The sequence below is a fragment of the Papio anubis genome, chromosome 9, assembly GCF_008728515.1.
Source record: "Papio anubis isolate 15944 chromosome 9, Panubis1.0, whole genome shotgun sequence".
Classification (NCBI taxonomy): Eukaryota; Metazoa; Chordata; class Mammalia; order Primates; family Cercopithecidae; genus Papio; species Papio anubis.
In genome coordinates this window covers 10171061-10196414 of record NC_044984.1, presented here as the reverse complement: position 1 = coordinate 10196414, position 25354 = coordinate 10171061, and the positions used below count along the sequence as shown (strand labels likewise).

The 25354-nt window shown below is 40.9% G+C and overlaps 2 long non-coding RNA genes across 2 annotated transcripts; both read right to left on the bottom strand.

Annotated features, from left to right (window-relative positions):
• Positions 1-340: 340 nt before the first annotated feature.
• LOC110740639 lies at positions 341-15862 on the bottom strand. The gene is made up of 3 exons (XR_002515518.2): positions 15128-15862; positions 2860-3263; positions 341-2247 (listed from the first exon to the last, which is right to left on the bottom strand). It is a non-coding gene; the product is annotated as an uncharacterized LOC110740639 (long non-coding RNA).
• On the bottom strand, positions 6208-10323 carry LOC110740641. The gene is made up of 2 exons (XR_002515521.2): positions 9836-10323; positions 6208-8224 (listed from the first exon to the last, which is right to left on the bottom strand). It is a non-coding gene; the product is annotated as an uncharacterized LOC110740641 (long non-coding RNA).
• Positions 15863-25354: the final 9492 nt, after the last annotated feature.

The window sequence follows — 25354 nt, the reverse complement described above, 5'->3', positions numbered from 1 at the left end:
ATTGTCTCTTCCAACTAACATGCAAACTCTGGACCGGGTGCGGTGGCTTAAGCCTGTAATCCCAGCACTTTGGGAGGCCGAAGTGGGCAGATCACAAGGTTAAGAGATCGAGACCATCCTGGCCAACATGGTGAAACCCCACCTCTACTAAAAATACAAAAAAAAAATTAGCTGGACGTAGTGGCACACACCTGTGGTCCCAGTTCCTCAGGAGGCTGAGGCGGGAGAATGCCGTGAACCCGGCAGGCAGAGGTTGCAGTGAGCCGAGATCACGCCATTGTACTTCAGCCTGGCAAGAGAGTGAGACTCTGTCTCAAAAAAAAAAAAAAAAGAAAGAAAAAGAAAATGCAAACTCCATCAAGTCAGGATTGTTTTTTTGTTGTTGTCGTTTACTCTGCTCTATTTGCAACACCTAGAAGAAAGTTATAATAATAACTAGTGGTTGTATAGCATTTACTATGTGCTTTGTAACTAGGATGATTATGTAATTTATATTTCTAAGTGGGGCAGTTCTGAGAGTGAAGAGAAGGCTCTATTAATAATTATATCAGAATGATGGAAATAATCAAGACTGTTCCAAGCAAACTAGGATGCGTGGCCACTCTGTGTGTAACTATTCTAGCTGTTTTACATGTATTTCCTCATTTAATCTTCATTGCAACACTTGAGGTAATTACTGTTGTTATTCCTGTTTTACAGATAAGGAAACTGCAGTATAGACAGATTAAATAATTTAGTTAAGGTCACACAAGTAGTACTTGGGGAAGCCAGGATTTGAGTCCAGGAAATCAGGCTTCAGTGCTCATGATTATCCTGATATAGAAAAAAATATTTGCAGCTTAAAAGAATGAGCCAGATATGTCCTCTCTGATATTCTATTGTTTCAAGTTCTCTCTATCAGGATATTCTGAAAAGAGTTTATTCACTCTTTTCCTCCATAAAGAATGGCGTAACTACATGACACATTAATAGCTCTGTCCAAATGAAAGAAAAATCTGAGAGCAATTTGGAGCTTCATGTGAAATGGTGTACTCACAATGGATTCATATATTAGCTCATTCAAATAAATCTGTTCTAGGTGTGGGTAAATATAAAAACAGATACAGATTAATTGAAAGCAATTTTATGTTTAGCATACCAAACAGTTAGCTTTTCAGTTAGTTAGCTTTAGGGGTTGCTATCTGCCTCATGATGCAAAGTGGAGGGTTTGTCTTCCAGGAGAACAAAGTTATTTTCCCCTCTGAGAAAGCCTCCTACATAGTTGCCTTGTGATTTTCTAGGAATAGGAGGGCAGGGAGTGAGGCCTTATGAGTCTGGGCTTTCAGTTGAGGTCAAGAGAGAAGACAGGGATTGTAACCAGAAAATTTAGAGTGGATGTAGTACCCTCCAGAACTCACTGCTGTCAACTCAACCTGGGCATCACGACAAACAGAGAAGTGGATTCTTTAACAACAATAATGAAAAAAGTTCAATACCCCCCACCCCCAAATACCACATATTTAGATTGTTTTGGATAATATTTTTACACCACTGACTAAAATTCTTTCCAACAAAATATGAGGTCTATTATATGTGACACATTTCTAAGGACACAGATATCTCAAGTATAGAATTGACGTGGAGAGAAAGGGGAGTGAGAGAGAGTAAGGAAAATTTATTCCATTTTTCCAGTATTAGAGTCTAACACAATCATTATCTCAAGATTATGAGTGATTTTCTCTGGAAATTTTTGAACTTTCTCTTGAAATTTGTGTTGGAAATTTTTTCTAGAAATTTTGTTTCTCAGTCTGTCAATGTCCAGATATCTCAATAATTAAGATATTAATACCCACATTCACAGCATTGTTATTTTTGGTTAACCATTACTCAAAATTATATTTGTCCAAGACCTTCAGAAAACCTATGTCTGGCTCAGAGAAAGCACATGACATTGAGATTTAATATTTAATATACTAGCAGACCACAAATTTTAAGCTTCCAATATTTTTACTTGAATTATGCTCACATGCTTTGAAAGAACAGGGAAACAAATAAGAGACAACAGCTTAGTCCCTTCCCCTCACTTAGAGATCTTAGCGGAGGAAGTACAAATTAAAAAAAAAAAAAATCTTTGTGTGTCACTAGAGTTCCAAGTGAAGAGGGACAACATGGTAAATTTTGGAAGGTTCTTGAATTTTGGAGTCAGACTTTCTGCATCCAGGCTATGCCATCTAATTTGTTTTTCTCATTAATCCTTTCTTTCTTCACCTACAAAAATAATGATAAAAAGTTTTTCATGACCTTAGTAAAGTGATCAAGATTAAAATGACCAAGTACCTGTATATCCACGTCAAGAACGTCCTGATAGGGTGCACTGAGAACGTCCCGATAGCGTGCACTGAGAAGAGCACACAGTCTCTGTGGCATCCTTCCCAACAGCTCTTGTGCTCAATCTATTGATGAGAAAACCTCAAACAAACCCATATTGAGGGGGCACTCTGCAAAATAACTGATGAGCACCTTTCAAAAGTGTCAGAGTCACAAAGACAAGGAAGAGCTAAGGAACCATCACAGGTTGGAAGAGACGAAGGAGACAGGACAACTAAATCCAAAGTGCAATCCTGGATTGGATCCTGAAGCTGAGAAATGACGGGAAAATTGGTGACATTCAAAAAAAGTTCTACATTTACTAGGAGTATCATACAAAGGATAATTTCTTCGTTTATTTTATTATTACATATAACATGTAAAATATTATTAATATTTTATTATTATGTATGATATTAACATAAGGGAAACTGTATAAAGGGCAGAAGGGAAGTCTGTGCTATTTTTGCAACTCTTTTATAACTCTAAAGTTATCTTTTTTAAAAAGCTTACCGTGGAGACTTTTAAAACAAAATATTCTGGGAAATCTGCAGTTTGATTTTTAATTTTGCTGCTCTTCATAGGCTCAGTTTGTTACATCAATGAACCTGAAAGGCTATTTTGTTTGCAAGAACTTGTCAGAGTTACTTTTTACTTCTTTTTAACTTTTCTAATTTATTTAGCCTCTTGGGCCAGGCAATTATTTGAACTGCCAGAGGTGTTGATCTTGTTGACAATCCAAAAACAGAATACAATTCCATGGCTCAGAACTTTCCTAAAGTCTCAGGTTTAATAAGGGCATTAACCAGCCCCTGGAGGTTTGCGTGCTTCCAAACATATTTTTCACATATTGCCTTGGTACTAATTGGAGGCAGGTGCACAGCCAGAGGCCATTAACATCTCAAGGTCTGTAATTTCTGTTTGAGAGTGAAAGGAGAGAAAAGTAATAACAATATTAATGAATGAACTCAAACTTTTTATCACAGCAATAAAAACAATAATACCTTTAGGAGATGCCAACTTTGGCATCTGGTCTCAATGGGGTGTTAGGAGACCTGTTGCTCAGCACAATCAGAAAGTTGCTAGTTTGTTAGAGTGGCACCTGCTCTTTGTCACTGTTCTCCTGGTCCACATCTGACGCTTCAACCAAGACTGTCGATCATACCACTTCCATTTGTTTGCCAGGCACCCTCTAGCACCGCCTCTGGTGGATCACGACAGTTAGCTCACCTTAAGAGATAACTGTTTCTTGTTACTATGTAACATCTGTCCTTCCTACCAACCTAACTCTACCTCCATGACCTCATTTGAGGCATGATTTTGTTAGAAATTAATGATGATTTCCTTTTACATTTTCAGCTATTATATTTTAAAGAAGTCTTTAAGACAAAGAGAAGTGGATTAACAGCAGGATTAAATTCACTCTGACAGGTGGGTTGAGGCAACTCAACCCAGAAATTTTTTATTCTGTGGATGTCCATCCCAGGAATGCAAGAATTTGAATGTCCTATATTTATAAGGTTGTCATTGATTACCTGAAGATGAGTCTAATGACTTACCTGTTGAGGGGACCTTCCAAAATGTTTTGTTTAGTAAACATGAAGTTAAGTAGATTTTGCATAATTTATAATTACTCAGAAATCCAAGGATTGGGTTTTAGTTGTTAATATTGCCCAGATATTCCTAATTTATGTTTTTCACTACTTAAAAAATAGAGGATCAGATGTTTTAAGATAAATTATCTATTAAGTAACCAAGACACATGCAGTTCTGCTGAGAGTTTCTGGACTTTTGAGACCCTTAGAAAACTGAGTGGAATATACTCCAAAGGTTACAATTATAGATAAATAAGAAAACTTTTGTTCATCAGGTTTAAACTCATCATTTTACAAATAAAAAATAACTGATTTGGCCGAGCGGTGGCTCACACCTGTAATCCCAGCACTTTGAGATGCTGAGGCAGGTGGGTCACCTGAGGTCAGGAGTTCGAGACCAGCCTGGCCAACATGGTGAAACTTCATCTCTACTAAAAATACAAAAATTAGCCAAGCATGGTGGCAGGCACCTGTAATCCTGGCTACTTGGGAGACTGAGGCCGGGGAGTTGCTTGAAACTGGGAGGCAGAGTTTGTAGTGAGCCGAGATCACATCATTGCACTGCAGCCTGGGCAACAAGAGCGAAACCCCATCTCAAAAAAAAAATAAATAAATAAAAATAAAAATAAACAAATTAATTAATTAAATAACTAATTTAATCTAATCACACCTTTAATTTGTGGTCCAGATGTAGCTAGAATCCATAACGCCCGATGGCCAAGTATGCTTACCACCTAGTGGGGAAATTTTTTTTTTTTTAACCAATAAAATAGTTCTATGAAATGAACTAATCAGAGCCTGAAGCTCAAGACAATGGTCTGAGGTCCTGGAATCTGAGTCATAGATCAGGAATTTGCTGAGCAAGCAACCTAAATAGTGAGATAAAGAAAATTCAGAAATTAAATTGAGTAAACAGACCAACACTGATGACTGATAGAGAAAGCTGCCCTGTTTCTTCCCTCAGTGGATATTTTTGGGGACCATTTGCTACAGCAATGGGGGGCCACCATAGAGGCAGAATAAGTATGGCAGGTGCCTCGCCTGAGCAGGCAGGTGCCTGAGCAGGAGGAGTAAGGCCTTCAGCACATCTCCACAGATGGAGATCAGTCCCTGCAGAAACACTTTCTTTGAGCCGAATGACCTACCTGCATCATTAGACATCACGTGGCATCATTTCCTGCCACTGAGTCATAGCCACTTGGGCCCATGGGGTCTGCAGGGTGGTGCAGGAATTTGGCTGGCCACACAAAGGAGTACATTAATGTTGCTGGATTTGGAGATCTATTTATTAAATGCTCACTTGTTTCAGAGTATTTTGTCACTAGATGAGGAAAGACTATTATGACAAATCATGAAAATTATTAGAACTTAGTCTGTGCTAAGCACTCTTCAAACTACTCTGCAGGTAGTGGCATACACGGTTGGCCTATGCAAGAACCTATTCATTTCCATTTCTTCTTTGTTAGCACAGGCTCCCATCTAAGAAAGACGCTGAAAAGGCCACGTCCATCCATTCACAGCCTCCTCTGTGTGAATGACCATGTGACACAGCACACTGTGAGAACTAGCACTCACACTTAGCATGTGTCTGGCACTGTTCTAAGTGCTCTGTCACATATTACATACATCTGTAATCAATCTTCATACCAACTCTTGATGTAGATGCTACTATTCCCATTTTATAAGTGAAAAATCAACATATAGTGAGGCTTAAGAAACTTGCCCTGGTCACATAGTCAGTCAGTGGTGGAGCCGGGATTTTATTTCAGACAGTGTAGCTCTAGAATCCCAGCTGGGAGCTAGCACAATGTTGACTCTCAGGAAGGAGACAAAAGGGGAAGATCTGTTGGTAGGAATTCTGGAAAAGGGTTTTCTCTCTGCCCACAACAGAAAGATGTAAGAGAAGGCTGCTGTCCTCCTTACTTCCTGGTTTTTAAGACTGGAGTGTTGCAGGCGTGACACTTGAGGCCACAGCATCCTGCAGCCATGCGCATGGCAGTGCTCAGGACCGAGGGTGAGGTTACAGTGGAAAGGTGTGAAGCACTTGGATTCATTTGACATCAGCGAACCACCCATCAAACTCTTAGGCCATCTTAAACTAACATCATGTGAGATAAACGTTAACCGGTTTTTAACATTTATTTTTAAATCCAATTTGGTTAGATATTCTGTTTTCTACAGCTAAAATTAGTTAAGAGATAATCTTCTGTTATTTCATTTAATCCTCAACCCAACCTTATTAAAAAATGTATTTTTGTTATCCTTGTTTTACAAATAAGGGAGCTGAGGTCGAGAGTTTAATTTATGCAGCTGTTGATTGGCAAAGCTAGGATTCGAATAAAAACAGTCTTTAACCAGCATGCTATGCTACTTTCTGTCAATGTCTTCATTCAAAGACCACCAGGAACACATCTGTAGTTAAACAAATTGTGTTTATATCTTTCTGCAGTGAGGGAAAATGCATGCCATGGAGGACCGTGTGGTGCTTCATAAGAGCGTGTTAGAAATAATTTATTATAGGATTTGGGCTGATGTTAGATAGTTTTGGAGATGCAGTTCGACTAGAGAGCCAAATGGGCTCCCTCATCTAGATAACAGGCCTTCAGGGCAGCCACCCCACTCCCACCCGAGCAGTACAGCTGTGACTTGGCATTCCTCTGCAACTCAGTCTGACAACGCCGATAAGCCCTTCAGCTCCCACAACAGTCCCAGCCACTGCTCCCTGCTCCCCAGCTGCCCCAGGACCAGGGAGTTGGGTGGACATCTTTGCTCACCCCCAACAGCAATGTCTAGTGCCACTTCTGTGGGAGGGAAGTGAGGGTGGGCCACATGCCCCCAACTGCGAGTCTCCATGGTCCCAGCTGAGAGGTCTGCCCTCTAAAGTGAAAGGCCCACAGCACAGCTGCCCTGCTCCCGCCTGACTGTTTCAGCTGCAGGCCACAGCCCTTCTGAGAGCCCAGTCACCATAGCACTGTGATTTGGACTCAGACTCCCACTGCCTGAGTGTTCTGCCTGGCCCCACTTGAAAGTTCTTGCAATGACCTGGGGGACTAAAATATCCCTCCCAGTCACAACCAGCACCTGAACCCTGGGGCCCTGAGAACAAGTCCACGAGCCTGATCCTAGTCCAGCCTCTTCAGAACTCATATATATTGTCTAGTGGGCCATCTAGAAGTCTAAGAACTGGGGAATTATCCAACACCCCCGGCACCTGACCACTCCCACCAGGACCTGAGCCCAGGACAACTCAACCAGCCAACACCACCACAACTGACACCCATCTTACATGAGCCAAAAGGTAAAGCCCTTCCCCATCTCGACATGAAGCAGCAGCATTACCACATCAGAGAATAGCTGGACCATAAAGCTGTCTGTATTGGGCTGAGTGGACAGGTTCTGCCCTGAAACCACTCCTGTGGCGAGCCATGGGACAGGTGTTTTCTGTGGCTCTCAGCTATACTGTGGCCTGGAGATGGACAACAATGTACATCTGAGCTGAGAGTCATAAGCCCTGGGACTGGGGCATAATAGGGAAACAGAGCACACTGTTGCCTAACTAGGATATGGAGCTGGTGCAGATCACTTACTCCCCTAACACCTGCAAAGACCTCAGTACATTTCACAAGGAGCTCCTTTAGCCACTCCTATCAGGACTGGTGCCCACTCATCACTGGGGTATTCATGGGTGCTGTGTCCAACCCACAGACTCTGGCCGAACGACAGATGAAAGAATGCACTCAGACACAGGTATCCAGTGAAAGGGCAGGCTCGGGGACCGGGCCGCTTACAGACCCTGAGGAGGGTGCTATAAAGAGTCAGCAGCTGTAGCCCTGACAAGCTAGTGCTGTGGGCATTTATTCAGTACAGATTTAATGACAAAGGCTTTGAGTCAACACATTTGTGGGTAATTAACGCGGTTGCCCTCCCCAGAGAGAGCAATCCTGCATGCAGATGATTAAAGGCCAGGCTCTGAGGCCTAAGTAAACTAACTTATCTAGATCAGTTTCTTTACATCCCCTTGCTATCTAACATAAGCTTTCAGGCACTGGATAAGAGAATCAGGCTGCCTTTAACCAAATCCTTTCCCGAAGCTTTTGTAAAACCGCCTGGCCTTCCAAGAAGGTTTGCATCTTTCTACAATTTTTCCCACCACCCTGCCCAAACTCCTAAATCTCCCCCTTTTCTGTTTTTTGCATCAGGTTTTGTTTATTGAAGAGTACAAATGTGTGCAACAACAGGTTCGTCAGGTGTGGTGGTCACTGCTCGTATTCTGGCTTTGCATCCTAGAATTAGTAAATAACATAAGACAAACAGGAGTATAATTAGCAACATTATTTTTCAATCAAGGAGTGACCCCCCCCAGGAGTGGGGAGTCTGTCTATCCAGGAGGGATGATCTTGCACACCTGTCCATATGGCTGTTTGTTGGGCGGGTAGGTACATGGCGTTTAGGGTTTCTAGAATTTTAGTTTTGAGTTGCTTTTGTCTGCTGTTAAATTATCATGTAAGGTTCCCCAGAGGTAGTGTTTCACCTCATCCCAATTATGTATTGATTGATTCCATGGCAGAGAAGTGACACAGATATGTTTATGTTCCCAATCACAGTTTAATTGCTGTTGGAATGCCAGTGCATCTTGTCACTCCCCCACATATTCCAAGGCAGCTTTGAGGGCTTGCAGATGTGCAAGAATCTTTTTATCTATACCCTGCTGTAAAAGAAGTTCATTAGACACATTTCTGGCCAAACCGTCTACAAAAGTAGCTGTTGTACTGATTCAGTAATAGATGCTACAGCAACACTAGCAGTTGCTAGGATGACTATGGCTGAGACTATAAAGGCTATAAGTGTAACTATGAATCTCTTGTGTCTGACCTGGGACAGGGCACGTTCTAAGGTGGCAAGGGCAGAGGAACTTTGTCAATCGTGTTAAATTGACTGGTAGGAAAACCTCAGATTGTCTCCTCAATACCATGACATGAGGAATATTTAAATTAGATATATTATAATTAGAGATACAAGAGGCAAACCAAGTCTGTCCCTGCACTCTGGTCACAAACATGGAGTTTTGGGGTGTAATGGAAATATTGGTCCCCCATAGGAAAACATATGGATGGGTAGTGCAAATCAGGCACTGATCAGTGTGATTATGAAAAACGGTCATAGTATAGTTGTGACTGGAATTATGATATGTCCCATGCCAGGTGTTAAGGGGGTGCTAAGATGTCCCAGGTGCCATAAAGTGTCTTGAGATGGCATGGACACTACTTGGGGTCTGAGATATCCCATCCCCCTTTCAGCCCAAATTACAGAGGAACGGGATGTGGCTGTGAAACTGTCATTGATGCCATGATAGGTGCAAACATCAGTACGACTGCCCTGCAAATGGCTGTGGGGGTTCCAGTCTAAAATGTTATAATTGCCTAACTAGAGGCTATGGGCCTGTTCTCTGTGACAGACCTCCTAGCTAAAGTGGAATCCATTATTTTCCCAGCTTTGTTCTTTAGCACAGGCAGGAGTGTTTGGGAAAGTGGCATTGATTGCATTGCCCTGTTTGAGGCTACCTGCAACTAAGGCTGTTAAGGCATTTCCTTTGCCATGATGTAGCCATAATTGTGTTTGGGCAGGTACACAGTAAGGGTTAGAACTTTTATAATTTGCGCAGAGTGGGAGGATAGCAGAGTGATATGTAGTGTTACATGTCTGGCACCTTAGTCCAATGTGTGTCATTAATGAGGGACCCTGCTAGGAGTAAGTCTATCCTTCCCAGCCATGCAATTACATTATTAGAGGCTGGGAAGAGGGTGTTTGCCCAGGTGAAAGAAAGGCGTATGAGCCCAATAGAGTATAGCAGGTACAGGTTAAAGACAAAGTGAGAGCATAAAAAGGATCAATACCCTACGTGAGTTGCGATGTACAACAGAGGGCATAGCAAGGAACAAATTATCTGGAGTGAATGGTGTCTGTGTCCAGAGCAGGATTCGCTTAGCCTCCTGAGTTATCCTCTTCAGCATCCCCTAGGTAATGTCTGGGGCTTGTGTCATCTGAGGAAGTTGCATCGTCCGGGGCTGCAGATTCTGTAGGTTCATTTTCCTCATTTCTGGTAATGGGTTGGGTCCTAGTCATGCCATGGTATGGTTTGATGCATCGTGCTGGAAACCAAACAGGACCTGAGGGGGTGTGAACACAAGCATATCCTCTCCCCAACATTAACAATTCATTTGGACCACACCATACGTTACTGTTAACATCTTTCCATAAAACTGTGGGTTTTACATCTTGAGAAGTTTTAGCAAAGTGCTTTTCTACAGCTGATTGAAATTTATCATCTAAATTTAAAAAATTAAGGGTAGCCGGGCACAGTGGCTCACGCCTGTAATCCTAGCGTTTTGGGAGGCTGAGATAGGAGGATCATGTATCAGGAGATCGAGACCATCCTGGCTAACATGATAAAAACCCCATCTCTACTAAAAATACAAAAAATTAGCCGGGCATGCGTGGTGGTGGGTGCCTGTAGTCCCAGCTACTTGGGAGGCTGAGGCAGAAGAATGGTGTGAACCCGGGAGGCAGAGTTTGCAGTGAGCCGAGATTGCGCCACTGCACTACAGCCTGGGCAATAGAGCAAGACTGTGTCTCAAAAAAATAAATAAATAAATAAAAAGGTAAATAAGGCTTGTGCTAGTAGTGTTGCAGGGTCCTTACTCATATTCCCACTATTTTGTTTTCTGAGCATATTTTCAAGGGTGGAATGGATACATTCTACTGTGGCCTGTCCTTGTGAGTTATACAGGATGCCTGTGGAATGTTGGATGTTCCACGTGTGACAAAATTGTTGACATTGTGAGCTGGCATAAGCCAGATCATTGTCAGTTTTAATTTTTGTGGGCCACCCCATAAATGCAAAAGTTAAAAGAAGTTTAATGACATATTGGGTGGACTCCCCAGGAAAGGGATGAGTGCTAATCAAGTGAGAATTGGTATCAATGGATACATGTACATACCTAAGTTTTCCAGCTTCAAGGATGTGTGTAACATTTGTTTGTCATAACTGATTAGATTCTAGTTCTCTAGTGTTAATACTTGTTGAAGGAGTGGACGTACCTGTGAGCTGACAATCTGGGCATTGTAGGATAACTTGTTTAGCTAGTCTCTGGGTAAGTTGAAATTGTTTAGATAAGTGTCTCCAGTTTTGGTATAAAAACTGATGTGATTGGGTGGCTTGGTCAAGCAGTGATGTCTTAACCTGTAGGTCTGCTTGATCATTGCCATACGCCAATGGGCCAGGCAATGAGCTGTGGGCTCAAATATGTGTGATAAAAATAAGATGTGTACATTGATCTAGGAAATGCTGAAGTCAGAGAAAAAGTGCACTTAATGAGGGCTGTCTAAAGGTTCTGCAATAAACAGAGTAAGCAGAGTCACTAACAATATTGAAGGAGTGAGCAGAAAAAGTTTCCAAGGCCAATATTAAGACTGCAACCTCAACTCTTTGAGTGCTAGTAAATCCAGAGCAAGTGAGGGAATTATGCCGTCTCCAACAGACAGCTGTTTTTCCATCTTTGCCAGAGCCATCAGTAAACAGTGTTAAAGTGTTAGGTATGGGGGGATTGAACTATTTTTGTAGGCAAAAACCACAGAAGTACGAGATAAGAACAGAAGGAGTATGTCAGCAGGAAGGGCATGCTTTTTATGGCCTATGTCATCAGAGAGTGCTATTTGCAGGTCCGTAGATAAAGGCAATACTGCTTCAAATAACTTTTTACTTAAAGGAATTCTGATGCTTTTCGGGTCATAACCTAGTAATAGATTGCCTTGTCTGCAGCCTGAATAGATGACTTTATTAACAAACTGGATACAGGGAGAGAGTGTTTTAGTCCCTGTATGTGAGCAAAAAACCCATTCTAGGACAGCCTTGGAGTCATCTGTCCTATTAACCCTGTAGAAGTGTGTTTAGTGGGAAAAACAAATAATTGAACTGAATACCATGGATCAATGCAATCTAGTTGCCTCTGAGAAATAGCTTGCTCTAGCTCTTCAATTTCCCTTTATGCTGCAGGAGTTAAATACCTAGGAGAGTCTAGGGCAGCATTGCCTTTTAGGATAGACAACAGGTTCTGTAACTTATCAGTAGTCATGCCCAAGGTTGGGTGAAGCCAGTTAATATCACCTAGTCATTTCTGATAATCATTCAAGGTATGTAAGTTGCTAGTATTTAATTTAACCTTTTGAGGTCTTACTGACCGGGTAGTTAGTATGTACCCAAGATGTTTCCAAGGAGAAGAAATTTGTACTTTTTCAGGTGCTATGATTAAACCTCTTAACTGTGTTTTCCTTATGACAGAAGCATGTAACTTTAAAAGTACTGGCTCTGTTGGGGCTGCTAGTAAAATATCATCCATAAAATGAATAATCTTGCAATTAGGAAATTCTTTTCTACTGGGGAACAAAGCCTGATTTACATGATACTGACACGTGGTAGGACTGCTAAGCATTCCCTGGGGTAGCACTTTCCAATGAAATCAGTGAGCTGGCCTTTCATTATTGATAGCTGGTATTGTAAACACAAATTTTTCTCTGTCCTGTTCTGCAAGGGGAATAGTATAAAAACAGTCTTTTAAGTGAATAACGATTACAGGCCAGTCTCAAGGGATCGCTGCAGGGGAGGGGAGCCCCTGCTGAAGGGACCCCATAGGTTGCAAATTAGCATTGATAGCATGTAAGTCATGCGAAAGTCTCCATTTACCAGACTTTTCGGGGATGACGAAAATGGGTGAATTCCAAGGGCTGTTTGACGGTTCTATATGGCTGACTTTTAATTGCTCCTCAACTAATTCATGGGCTTTTTGCAATTTCTTTCCCTTTAAAGGTCACTACCCAAATAGGAATTTGAGAGAACCATGTCAGGGGTAGGGGAGAGATAATAACATTGGCCATTATCAGAAAGAGGTCTGCAGAGTGACTGCAATTAACGCTCTCGTAAATGGGCTAGTGGCACCACCTACTGGCCTGCAGGTCAAACTGCACAGCCCAATATAAGACCTGCAGAGAAAGTGCACCTGGCTATCTACAGAAGCAAAACCAGAAGATCCTACCCAACATTTCCACAGTCACACCCCCAGGGGAAGGGGAATAATAGTGGGAAAAAAAAAAAAAAATGAAAATAAATTTTAAAATAAGAAGTGTCAGCTTCTCCAAATGAGAAGAAACCAAAGTAAGAATTCCTGCACCATGAAAAAGCTGAATGCTGTGATACCAACTAAGGATCAATAGACTTAACCAAGACGAACACTCAGAAACGACAGATAAAAAATACAAAGTATGGATTGCAAGGAAGCTCAATGAGATCCAAGAAAAGCTTGAAAACCAACACAAAGAAACCATGAAAGCAATCCAGGAGATGAAGACATAGATGTCTAAAAAAACCAGAAGTTCTAAAAATGAAAAATTCACTTACAGATTTTCAAAATATATTTGAAAGCTTTAATAATAGATTAGGTCAAGAAAGAATTTCAGAGCTTGAAAACTGCTCTTTCAAATTAACCCCGCCAAATAAAAGAAAAACGAGTTTTTTTAAATGAACATTCAAGAAATATGGGACTATGTAAAGTGACCAAACCTATGACTTATAATCATTCTTGGAAAAGGAGAAGAAAAGATAAGCAACCTGGAAAGCATGTTTAAAAGAATAATTCAGAAAAAATTATCTAATCTTACTAGAGAAGTAGTCTTCTAGATACAAGAAAATACCTTTAAGATACAAAATGCCACTGCACTCCAGCCTGGGCAGCAGAGCAAGACTTCGCATCAAACAGAATCAAAAACAAAACAAAGATATGCTTGCAAACATATGAAATGGCATATGCACACGGTTATTTGCACCATTATTTACAAAAGTCAAACTGAAGCACCATCTGAATATTCATCAAATTCAGGCCTGATGAGGCAGAGCAACGCAATGGATTATTTATGCAGATATACAAGAGAATGTGGAAGCTCTATAGAGTGTGAACTCCAGGACACAGGGTGCAGCGAAGATTGCACACGGTGTGCCGTCTCTTGTACTGGGGAAAGGAATACAAAGCAGCAGGGAAAGGTATGTGCTTGCATGTATATGTAAATACAGTCATTAAAACTGAAAACAAAGTGGCACAAATAAACCTAATTCCCTATTGAGTTGGCATTGCTGTCTTAACCCCACAGAGGAAAGTAACTCACTTTGGTTTTTTTTGTTTTTTTGTTTGTTTTTGAGGCGGAGTCTCGCTCTGTCTCCCTGGCTGGAGTGCAGTGGCGCGATCTCGGCTCACTGCAAGCTCCGCCTCCAGGGTTCACGCCATTCTCCTGCCTCAGTCTCCCAAGTAGCTGGGATCACAGGCGCGTGCCACCATGCCCGGCTAATTTTTTTGTATTTTTAGTAGAGATGGGGTTTCACCGTGTTAGCCAGGATGGTCTCGATCTCCTGACCTCGTGATCCACCCACCTCGGCCTCCCAAAGTACTGGGATTACAGGCTTGAGCCACCGCGCCTGGCCAGTAACTGACTTTGGAACACAGTATCTTCACTGTATTTTTTCAATATGATATACTCCAAAGACAAAAATACTGCATAGACATCTCAATGTCACTTGAAGTGAAATAACATAAAAATGGGAACGGACTCCTGCTGCTGCTCCGGAAAGATGAACATGAGAAGGGGACCATTATCTCTAATGTTTTCTCATGTAGAAAATGCAAGGAATAGCTTAAATAGAAGCTCAGCTTTGGGGGCTGATAATTCAGTGAGGGGCTTCTTCCTTGATTGCCCTGGGAAGAAATCTTCATTTTTGGTTTGCAAGACCATGAAAACGAGATAATAAATACAACAAATGAAATACTTTACACTCAAGAAAATCTTTTTTTTAAAACAGACAAAATATAGAAAATAAGTATAAGTAACATATTCAAAGAGACATTAAATGACATTTTATTAATTTTAAAAGGCATAGATTATAGAAATAAAAATTTGCCCTAAGAAGCTTCCAGCCTAAGGGTCGGCCCAAGTCAAGGATCTATCTGGGAATTGTGGACACATCGGTGGACGCGGGCAAGGGTTGTCATCTCGCTCAGCACCTGTTTCCATGAACGATGAGAATAACCCATCTCTCCTGTTTTAAGTGTGATTTTTCATATACATCAATAGGCATCTTGGCTCACCATAAGAAAGCCCATTTCCACAGAAACAGGTGCTTTCAGCCTGAAGAAGTTGCCACAGGAGATAGAAGGAGTTCCCTTGCCCACACCTGGGAGACCCAGCCAGAGTGGAGAGGGAGGCGGCCCGGGCCGGGGTGCCAGACTCAGCAAAGAAACACAGCACTCCCAGGTAACTCCGAATTTCAGATAATCAACGAATAACTTTGTATGATACTATGTGTGTACTCAAAAGGAACTCGTTTATCTGAAATTCAAAGTTGACTGCGCATGCGGTACTGTATTGTATCTGGCAACGCTCCACCTTCGTTTTCCTACCCGGGTTTGTGGAAGGGGCTCCCCTGCCCGGCAGGTGCCGCCCCACTCTCCACCCAGGAGGAGGAGGAGGTGGAGGAGGAGGAGCCGGGCACTGACTGGAGACCCAGGTGAGTCTAAGCAACTGACAAGGCCCAACGGTCAAAACCGCCTCAGTCAAAGCACGCACTTACGCTCAGTCCCGGCGTCGCGTCCCGTTGCCAGGCAACGAAAGCAAGCCTGCAAAGAGGAAGGGGAGCGCCAATGGATGAGGAAACCAACGTTCCAAGAGACTGAGTGATTTGCTGAAAATCACACATCTAGTAAGTGGTAGAATCAAGACTAGAACTTGGGCGCTGGGCCAGGTGGCTCTCGCCTGTAATCCCAGCTACACGGGAGGCTGAGGCAGGAGAATCGCTTGAACGCGGGAGGTGGAGGTTGCAGTGAACCGAGATCCAGCCACTGCACTCCAACCTGGGTGACAGAGCGAGACTTGTCTCAAAAAACATAACAAAACAAAACAAAAAAACAAGACAAAATCGCGCCACTGCACTACAGCCTGGGTGACAGTGAGACGCTGTTAAAACAAACAAACAACAAAACAAAACAAAATAAAAACTGGCATTGGCCCCCAGGATGGAAACTGACTACCTGAAAAGGTGCTTTGGAAATTGCCGGGCCCAGGCATTTGCACTTACATGCATGGAGTATATTCTTCCATGTACAATGACACATATACGCATTCATATGATTAAGTATGTACAGTACTAGTATATTATTAAATGTTGAAGAGCACGAATGCACAACATCCATAGTGGAACTGTATTTAATATTTATTTTTGGTAGTGACATGGCACATGAAAATAATTTGTTTTCTCATGTAGAAAATGCAGGAAATAGCTTAAATAGAAGTTCAGCTTTGGGGGCTTTTAATTGAGTGAGAGGCTTCTTCCCTGATTGCCCTAGGAAGAAATCTTCATTTTTGGTTTGCAAGACCATGGAAACGAAACAACAAATACAACAAATGAAATACTTTACACTTAAGGAAACAATTTTTTTTTTAAACAGACATGATATAGAAAATAAGTATAAGTAAATTATTCAAAGAGACATTAAATGACATTTTAATAATTTTAAAAGCCATAGATTATGCATGCTGCTATAAAGACACATGCACATGTATGTTTATTGCGGCCCTATTCACAATAGCAAAGACTTGGAACCAACCCAAATGTCTATCAATGATAGACTGGATTAAGAAAATGTGACACATATATACACCATGGAATACTACGCAGCCATAAAAAAGGATGCGTTCATGTCCTTTGTAGGTACATGGAAAAGCTGGAAACCATCATTCTGAGCAAACTATCGCAAGGACAGAAAACCAAACACCGCATGTTCTCACTAATAGGTGGGAATTGAACAATGAGAACACTTGGACACAGGGTGAGGAACATCACACACCAGAGCCTTTTGTGGGGTGGGGGGAAAGGGGAGAGACAGCATTAGGAGACATACCTAATGTAAATGACGAGTTAATGGGCACAGCACACCAACATGGCACATGTATACATATGTAACAAACCTGCACATTGTGCACATGTACCCTAGAACTTAAAGTATAATAAAAAAAGCCATAGATTATAAAAATAAAAATTTGTCTTATGAAATTAGAAAGAAAACCCTCAAGATAGTAGGTGAAGAACAGAATGGACGACTCGAGAAGATTCTTGACCTGAGAGACCTAAATAAGTAATTCTCCCAAAATACAGTACCAGGGGAATAATGATAAAGAATATAAAACAAAAGTTAAGAGATATGGAAGATACATTTACAAAAATTTTAATATGCATCTGAGTTGTAGAAATACTAAACGAGGGAGTAGAGGACAATCAATAATATAACAACAACAATAGATGAGACATTTTTAGAATTTAGCTAAAACATAAATCCTCCTCTAAATTTCACAGCAAAAAACCAGATAATACTCAAAGGAAATACAATTATATTGACTTCAAATTTCTCATCACCAACACTAGCAAGAAGAAAATTTAAAAGAAAAATCTTTGTCACCTTGGGTAGGCAAAGAGTTCTTGGACATGACACTGACACCAAAAGAACAAATTGATCATGTAGATATTATGAAAATTAAAAACTTTACTTCTTCAAAAGACCCTTAAAAGATTGAAAAGGCAAGCTACAGGCTGGGAGAAAATAATTGCACATCATATATTTAATAATAAGCTTGTATTTAGAATACATAAGAAACTCTCATAACTCAATTTTAAAGAGTAAACGATGGGCAAAAAGATTTGAACAGACACTTCCACAAGGAAGATATTCAGATGGAAAATAAGCACCTGAAATTAACATAATTAGCCATTACAGAAATCATAGGGAAATTTTTTGTTTCTGATTTAATGTTCTATATATTAATTATGGTGGTGGTTACATGACTGTATCCCTTTGTCAACACTTGCAGAACTAATAAACTAAAAGAGTAAATTTTACTCTATTGTACTTTAATATAAAGTACATAAAAGATAAAGCAATAAACTTTTCAGAAGAAAACATAGAACATCATGATACTGGAGTAGTTTTCTTAAATAGCATACAAATACCACAGGAAGTCAACACAGATTTCAACAATATTAACGTTAAGAATTTCTGTTCATTAAAAAGCACTATGGTGGGGCACAGTGGCTCAACAGGCGTGGTGGCTCATGACTGTAATTCCAGCACTCTGGGAGGCCAAGGCAGATGGATCACCTGAGGTCAGGAGTTCGAGACCAGCTTGGGCAACATGATGAAAACCCCATGTCCACCAAAATATACAAAAATCCGCCGGGGGTGGTGGCACGCGCCTCTAGTCCCCAGCTACTCGGGAGGCGGAGGCAGGAGAACTGCTAGAACGTGGGAGGTGGAGGTTGCATTGAGCCAAAATCATGCCACTGCACTCCAGCCTGGGCGACAGAGCGAGACTTTATCCCCCACCCCCACCCCAAAGAAAAAACACTACTAAAAATGTTGGAAAGGTATCTCTCATAATGAGGGAAGATTTTGCAATTCAGATGTCTATGAAGGGCTTATATCCAGAATATATAAAAGGTTCCTACAGATTAAAAAAACAAAACAAAACAAAAAAAACTTAAGGAAAATGGGCAAGAGGCTTGAAAAGATATGTCACACAAAGTGATTTTTCTGATGGCCAACAAGCATTTGAAAATTGCTCAATGTTATTGATCATCAAATAAACGCAAATTAAACCCATAATATGATACAACTACATCCCCATTATAAAGGCTAAAATGAAAAATACCTGAAAATTCTAAGTGTTGTTGAGGAGGTGGAGCAAATAGATCTCCCAGGCTTATGGAAATATAACTAAAACATCAAAAGGCATGTACAAAATAGTCATAACAGCTGTATTCATAATAGTTCCAAACTGGAAAACACCAGCAGTAAAGTGAATACATAAAATGTGGTCTATTCACACAATGGAGTGCTATATAGTAACAAGAATGAAAAAATACAACCACAGCCAATGAGATTCTACATAGATCGCACAAACAATATGTAAAATTAAAAATCCAACAGAGAAGATTATATCCTTTATAAATCTATTTGTATGTATTTCTAAAGCATATTGAAAACTATATTGTTATATGTTTACCTATTGGTACAAATGGGACTGGGGGTGTCAGTAATGTTTTTTTCCTGACCTGAGTAACAATTACATGAGTGTATTCGATCTGTGAAAGGTGTAGAAGAGAACAATGTAATTGTATGGTTTTTTGTATGCATTTAAACTTCAGAAACAAGTTCAAAGCATACTAAAAATTCTACTGAAGAAACAAGAAAAATAGTTTGAAGTAACCTAGCATGTGAGAAATATTTCAGTATCCGAATGGATCCCACCCCCGCTTCAATTTTACTTTCAAGGCATTTCCCTTTCTGAAGTGTAGCAGCAGCTAAAATCCTTACATGGCCTTGGTAGTAAAATGTAAGACTTCAGGCTCTATGGAATCCTCACAGAGATAGGTATGCATGCCTGCCACTTCTCTGTGTTAATGAGGGTTTACTTTCAGAGGGCTCTGGGGCGAGGATGAAGCACACTGAATTGTAAAGTAACTGTGACCCCAGAGAGCTTTGCTCACTCTGAGCATGGCTTGTGTTTTGGGCTTCAACCCATCTCAGGAGGAGTGTTGCAGGTTGGATTTTTCACAAGCAGATGCTGAAACTACGTGGGAGCTGTCAAACAGTTATTAGGAAGTTATACCTTGGAAAGGAAGCAGAGTTAGGGGATGATGACATAACAGAAAGGGATAGAGAAAGAATTTGAACCATGATGCAGGTGCAACAGAGACCAAGCCTGCTTGGCAGGGAGGGCTGGAGAAAGTGGTGACTGTCAGTTTATTTTCATAGTAAATTGTTCTTCTGATGTATTTCTGGTTCATAGAAAGGAAAACAAATTGCAGGAGCCACTGAGTTCACAATAAATACATTGGGAAACAAATTACTCTTCACACCATCAGATGTATAATTTAAGGCAAGAACTATCTCTTTCATTTTCTGCACTCAGAACTGTGTTTGCTACTTAAAATATCTGTGAACCAATGAAAATTTCAAATGAGCAGCAGGATGAAAAGCAAATGAGAAATTTAATCTGTTCTTCCAGTAAAAGGCAATCATTATTGTAGATTTATCCATCCTGATTGGTTAATCAGAAACGGGTTTCGAAATTGGCAAAAGGCTCTGGAAATGTTGGCTTTGGGAATTGCCTGAAGTGATACCCATTAGTTCAGTTAACCATCTTCTCAGAGAAGTGGTGAAGACTCCCCTTTAAGCAGCTGCATCCAGATACCCTTGGAAATTCTATGACAGTTGGAGCTGTCATAGAACTGTTGGCTGAAGTGGGTTGCTTGGCACAGGTTGATACATAATTTAGAAAAAGGATATGACACTGAGAATTTGTGATGAGACAAAACGGGATAGGTAACTAAAGGACTGAGTAAACCATATGAAGTTGGAGAATAAAATCAGGTAGGAAAGACAGATTGATAAGAGAAAATTAGAAAAAGGAGTAAATGAGAGAATAAGAAATATTATGAAATAGGTGTGTTTCTCATTGACAGTCTCCTAAAACGTCTTTGGTGTGCTCCTCTCACCTAAGACAATTGAGTCCCCTCACAGAGAGCACTTATCATGACAACAGCAGAGATTGTACGTATACATGGGCTGAAATGCAGTCTTTCTTTCCACGTGATACTACTTCGCTTTTGTCTTCCTAGGTTCCAAGATGGCTGAGAGATCAGAAGTTTTGGGTGTGGCACCTGTCATACTGCAGATGAGCAGAGATCCCACCAACTTCTACATAGGGTGAACACTGTGGTTCAGCACTGCTCTTCTTCATGCTTCAGTTGTGCATGTAGGGCACATCCCCTGGCTCGATGTCAAGGAAGAATTCCAGTGCCACGGGAATAGCGGAAGCCTGTCTAGCAGAGTGCTATGAGAACCGCTTCACATGGCCTGTTCTAGGAGTGTGGGACATGGTTGGCTTTATCTTCTCCTCCATCCTTTTTGTGATGGAGTTTGTTGTCTCTCAGAATATGCATAAACAAACCAAAATGCATAAGAAGCAGTCTGTAGATGAAGAAAGATCCCATGACATTGTCGGCGATGCAGACCATGCAAAGATGGAAGAAGACATGACTTTTGACCTATCTCAGCAAAAGTCCCTGTTGAAACAGTGTCTTGTCTACTTTCTGGGACACGTCTCTAACAGGTGATCTTCTTGGCCATCCTTCCTCACTGTCACCGACCACTGACCACAAAACCCATTTGGTGCAGTGATCATTTGTGTCCTGGGCCTTATTCATGTGTGTTAATGGGGACACAGGAAAAGATAATGTCCGTCATACTGCTGATTACACTTTCAGCGCTTATCATGACTCTCTGTCTTATATGCTTCATGTGCACCCTGAGCTCACTCACGGGTGGCATTCTGTCAGAGACAAAGGGACTTCATGAAATCCTAACAGTAGTCCTGATGCTCATCACTGACAAAGTATGGAACAGATGAAGAAACGGCCATTGTGACCTTATACTGAAGCAATACATACTTTATTCTTATTTGATATTTCCAGATGGCCTTATCTTAAAAATATGCAACTGGGAAGTTGCATATTTTAACAAGTGTGCTTTCTTGTTATATAAGTAATCACTTCATTCTAAAGAACACAGTTGGAATAAGGTTCAGATCACTTTAAAATGAAGAATCTGAGGGTACCAACATGTAGTTAGATAGAGCAAGATCTAGTTTTTGATAGCACTACAGGGTGACTGCAGTCAACAGTAATTCATTGTACATTTAAAAATTAGCTGGGCATAGTGGCTAATGCCTGTAATCCCAGCACTTTGGGAGGCCGAGCCGGGTGGATCACTTGAGGTCAGGAATTCAACACCAGCCCGAACAACATGGTGAGATCTTGTCTCTACTAAAAATACAAGTTAGGACCGGGCACGGTGGCTCATGCCTGTAATTGCAGCACTTTGCATGTCTGAGGCGGATGGATTACCTGAGGTCAGTAGTTCAAGACCCACCTGGCCAACATGGCGAAACCCCGTCTCTGTTAAAAAAAATACAAAAAAATCACCAGGCATGGTAGTGGGCCCCCACAGTCTGAGGCAGGAGAATCGCTTGAACCCAGGAGGCAGAGATTGAAGTGAGACAAGATCACACCACTGCACTCCAGCCTGGGCAACAGAAAGAGACTCTGTCTCAAAAACAAAACAAAAGAAAAAAAAAATAGCCAGGCTAATTTTTGGACACTTTGGGTGTCCAAGGCGGGTGGATTACCTGAGGTCAATAGTTCAAGACCCGCCTAGCCAACATGGCGAAACCCCATTTCTACTAAAAAAGTACAAAAAAATTAGCCAGGCATGGTGGCAGGCGACTGTAATCCCAGCTACTTGGGAGGCTGAGGCAGGAGAATCGCTTGAACCTGAGAGGTGGAGGTTGCAGTGAGCTGCGATCGTGCCACTGCACTCCAACCTGGGTGACAGAATGAGACTCCATCTCAAAAAAAATGTTTCTCTTTAAAAAAATAAAAATAGGGCCGGGCGCGGTGGCTCAAGCCTGTAATCCCAGCACTTTGGGAGGCCGAGACGGGCGGATCACGAGGTCAGGAGATCGAGACCATCCTGGCTAACACGGTGAAACTCCGTCTCTACTAAAAAATACAAAAAACTAGCCGGGCGAAGTGGCGGGCGCCTGTGGTCCCAGCTACTCGGGAGGCTGAGGCAGGAGAATGGCATGAACTCGGGAGGCGGAGCTTGCAGTGAGCTGAGATCCGGCCACCGCACTCCAGCCTGGGCAACAAAGCCAGACTCAGTCTCAAAAAAAAAAAAAAAAAATAAAAATAAAAATAAAAATAAAAATAACAGTATAATTTAAATGTTTGTAACACAAAAAAGTGATAAATCCTTGAGGCAATGGATACCCAAATTACTCTGATGTGATTATTGTAAATTTTATGCCTATATCAAAATATTTCATGTGCTCCATAAATATATACACCCACTACATAGCCTTAAAAATCAAAAATTAAAAAAATTAAAAGTAAGGAAATTGAGTGTACTCACTACGACTAGTGTTGAAATCTCACCACAGCTACTATATTGAGGTATTTTTTTTTTCTATTTCAGCAAGGCAATTCTTACGACCTACAGCTGTTTAAAATTAAAGGATATTCTCTAATGTCTCTTTGAATATGTTACTCATACATATTTTCTATATCCTGAGTTTAAGATGTTTTACTTTTTGTGTTTATTGTTTCTTTTTAATGGCTTCATATACCAGAAATGGAGAAGATTTCTTCCCAGGGTAATCAAAGAAAAAGGCTCACACTCCATTATCAGCCCCCGAAGCTGAAATTCCATTTAAACTATTCCCTGCGTTTTCTACATCAGAAATTATAAATTATTCTCATGTGCTATGTCAGTATCAAAAAATTAAACATAGCTTCACTATGTACATCATGCGTTGATGCCCTTCAACATTTAATGTGCCAGGACAATACACACTTAATCACATGTAATGCGTATATGTGTAACTGTACATTAATATATCCCATACATATAAGGCATGTACATTATACTACTTATATTACATAACACATTGTATAGCATTTCCGCATGAACATATCTACCATATGGTTGTCAGCTAGTCCATTATGTTCTTTATTTTACATAAGATATCATACTATTATTTTGTTGTTGTTTGAGACCGAGTCTCACTCTATTGCCCAGACTGGAGTGCAATGGTGCCATCTCAGCCCACTGCAACCTCCGCCTCCCAGGTTCAAGTGATTCTCCTGCCTCAGCCTCCCGAGTAGCTGGGATTTCAGTTGTGCACCACCATGCCCAGCTAATTTTTTTTGTATTTTTAGTAAAGATGGAGTTTCACCATGTTGGCCAGGCTGGTCTCAATCTCCTGACCTCGTGATCCGCCCGCCTTGGCCTCCTAAGGTATCATACTGTTAATCAGACCAAGTACATTCTATTCAATAAATCTTTACCAACATACATATTACCACCAGTATGACTTCTTTTCCACCAAGCTTCCATAAGCCAGCAAACCACTCTCTTCTTGCTCCAGGTCCATTATGTGGCAATTTCTAATATAAAATTATACCCGGCATCTGCATGTGACTCAAGAGCCAGCCATATCATCTGAAATCACTCGTTTCCCTTAAATAAAACATTTCAGTGGGGTAATGACTAATCAGCCCATAATCATAATTTTGATATCATGTATTTGACATTTTTCAATCTGGAAGGATTCTGTGATTCAATGTGGCTGTCAAGGTCTTAATACAAGCAACTTGCAGCTGACTTAAAATTGAATAAACTTGACCCACATCATACACTGTAACGTGTTAATTTATGCTCAATGGACATACAATGTTTAACCACGTATGTGCACATGTAATGTTTTACCATAAAGTACTAAATCCTTCTAATTTTCTCTTATCAGCCTTTCTTCCCCAGCTGATTTTATTCTCCAACTTCTTCCCATGGTTTATTTATTCAGTCCTCTAAACAGTTATCCATCCTGTTTTCTCTCATCACAAATTCTCAGTGTCATATCCTTCTTTTTCTAAGTTAGGTACCAACCTGTGCCAAGCAACCCACTTCAGCCAACAGTTCTATGACAGCTCCGACTGTCATAGAACCCCCATGGGTACCTGGATGCAGATGCTTAAAGGGGAGTCTTCACCACTTCTCTCAGAGAAGTACTTATTTAAGATGGTTAACTGAACTAATGGGTATCACCTCAGGCAATTCCCAAAGCCAACATTTCCAGAGCCTTTCGCCAATTTCAAAACCTGTTTCTGGTTAACCAATCAGGATGGATAAATCTATAATAATGATTGCCTTCTACTGGAAGAGCGGGTTAAATTTCTCATTTGCTTTTCATTCTGCTGCTCATTTGAAATTTTCGTTGGTTCACAGATATTTTAAGTAGCAAACACAGTTCTGAGTGCAGAAAATGAATGAGACAGTCTTGCCTTGAATTATACATCTGATGATGTGAAGAGTAGTTTTTTCCAACATATTTATTGTGAACTCAGTGGCTCCTGCAATTTGTTTTCCTTTCTATGAACCAGAAATACATCATAAGAACGATTTATTATGAAAATAAACTGACAGTCACCACCTTCTCCAGCCCTCCCTGCCAAGCTGACTTGGTCTCTGTTGTGCCTGCATCATGGTTCAAATTCTTTCTGTATCCCTTTTTGTTCTCTCATCATCCCCTAACTCTGCTTCCTTTCAAAAAAATAATTCCTAATACATGTTTGACAGCCCTCACGTAGTTTCAGCATCTGCTTGTGAAAAATCCAGCCTGCAACACTCCTCCTGAGATGGGCTGAA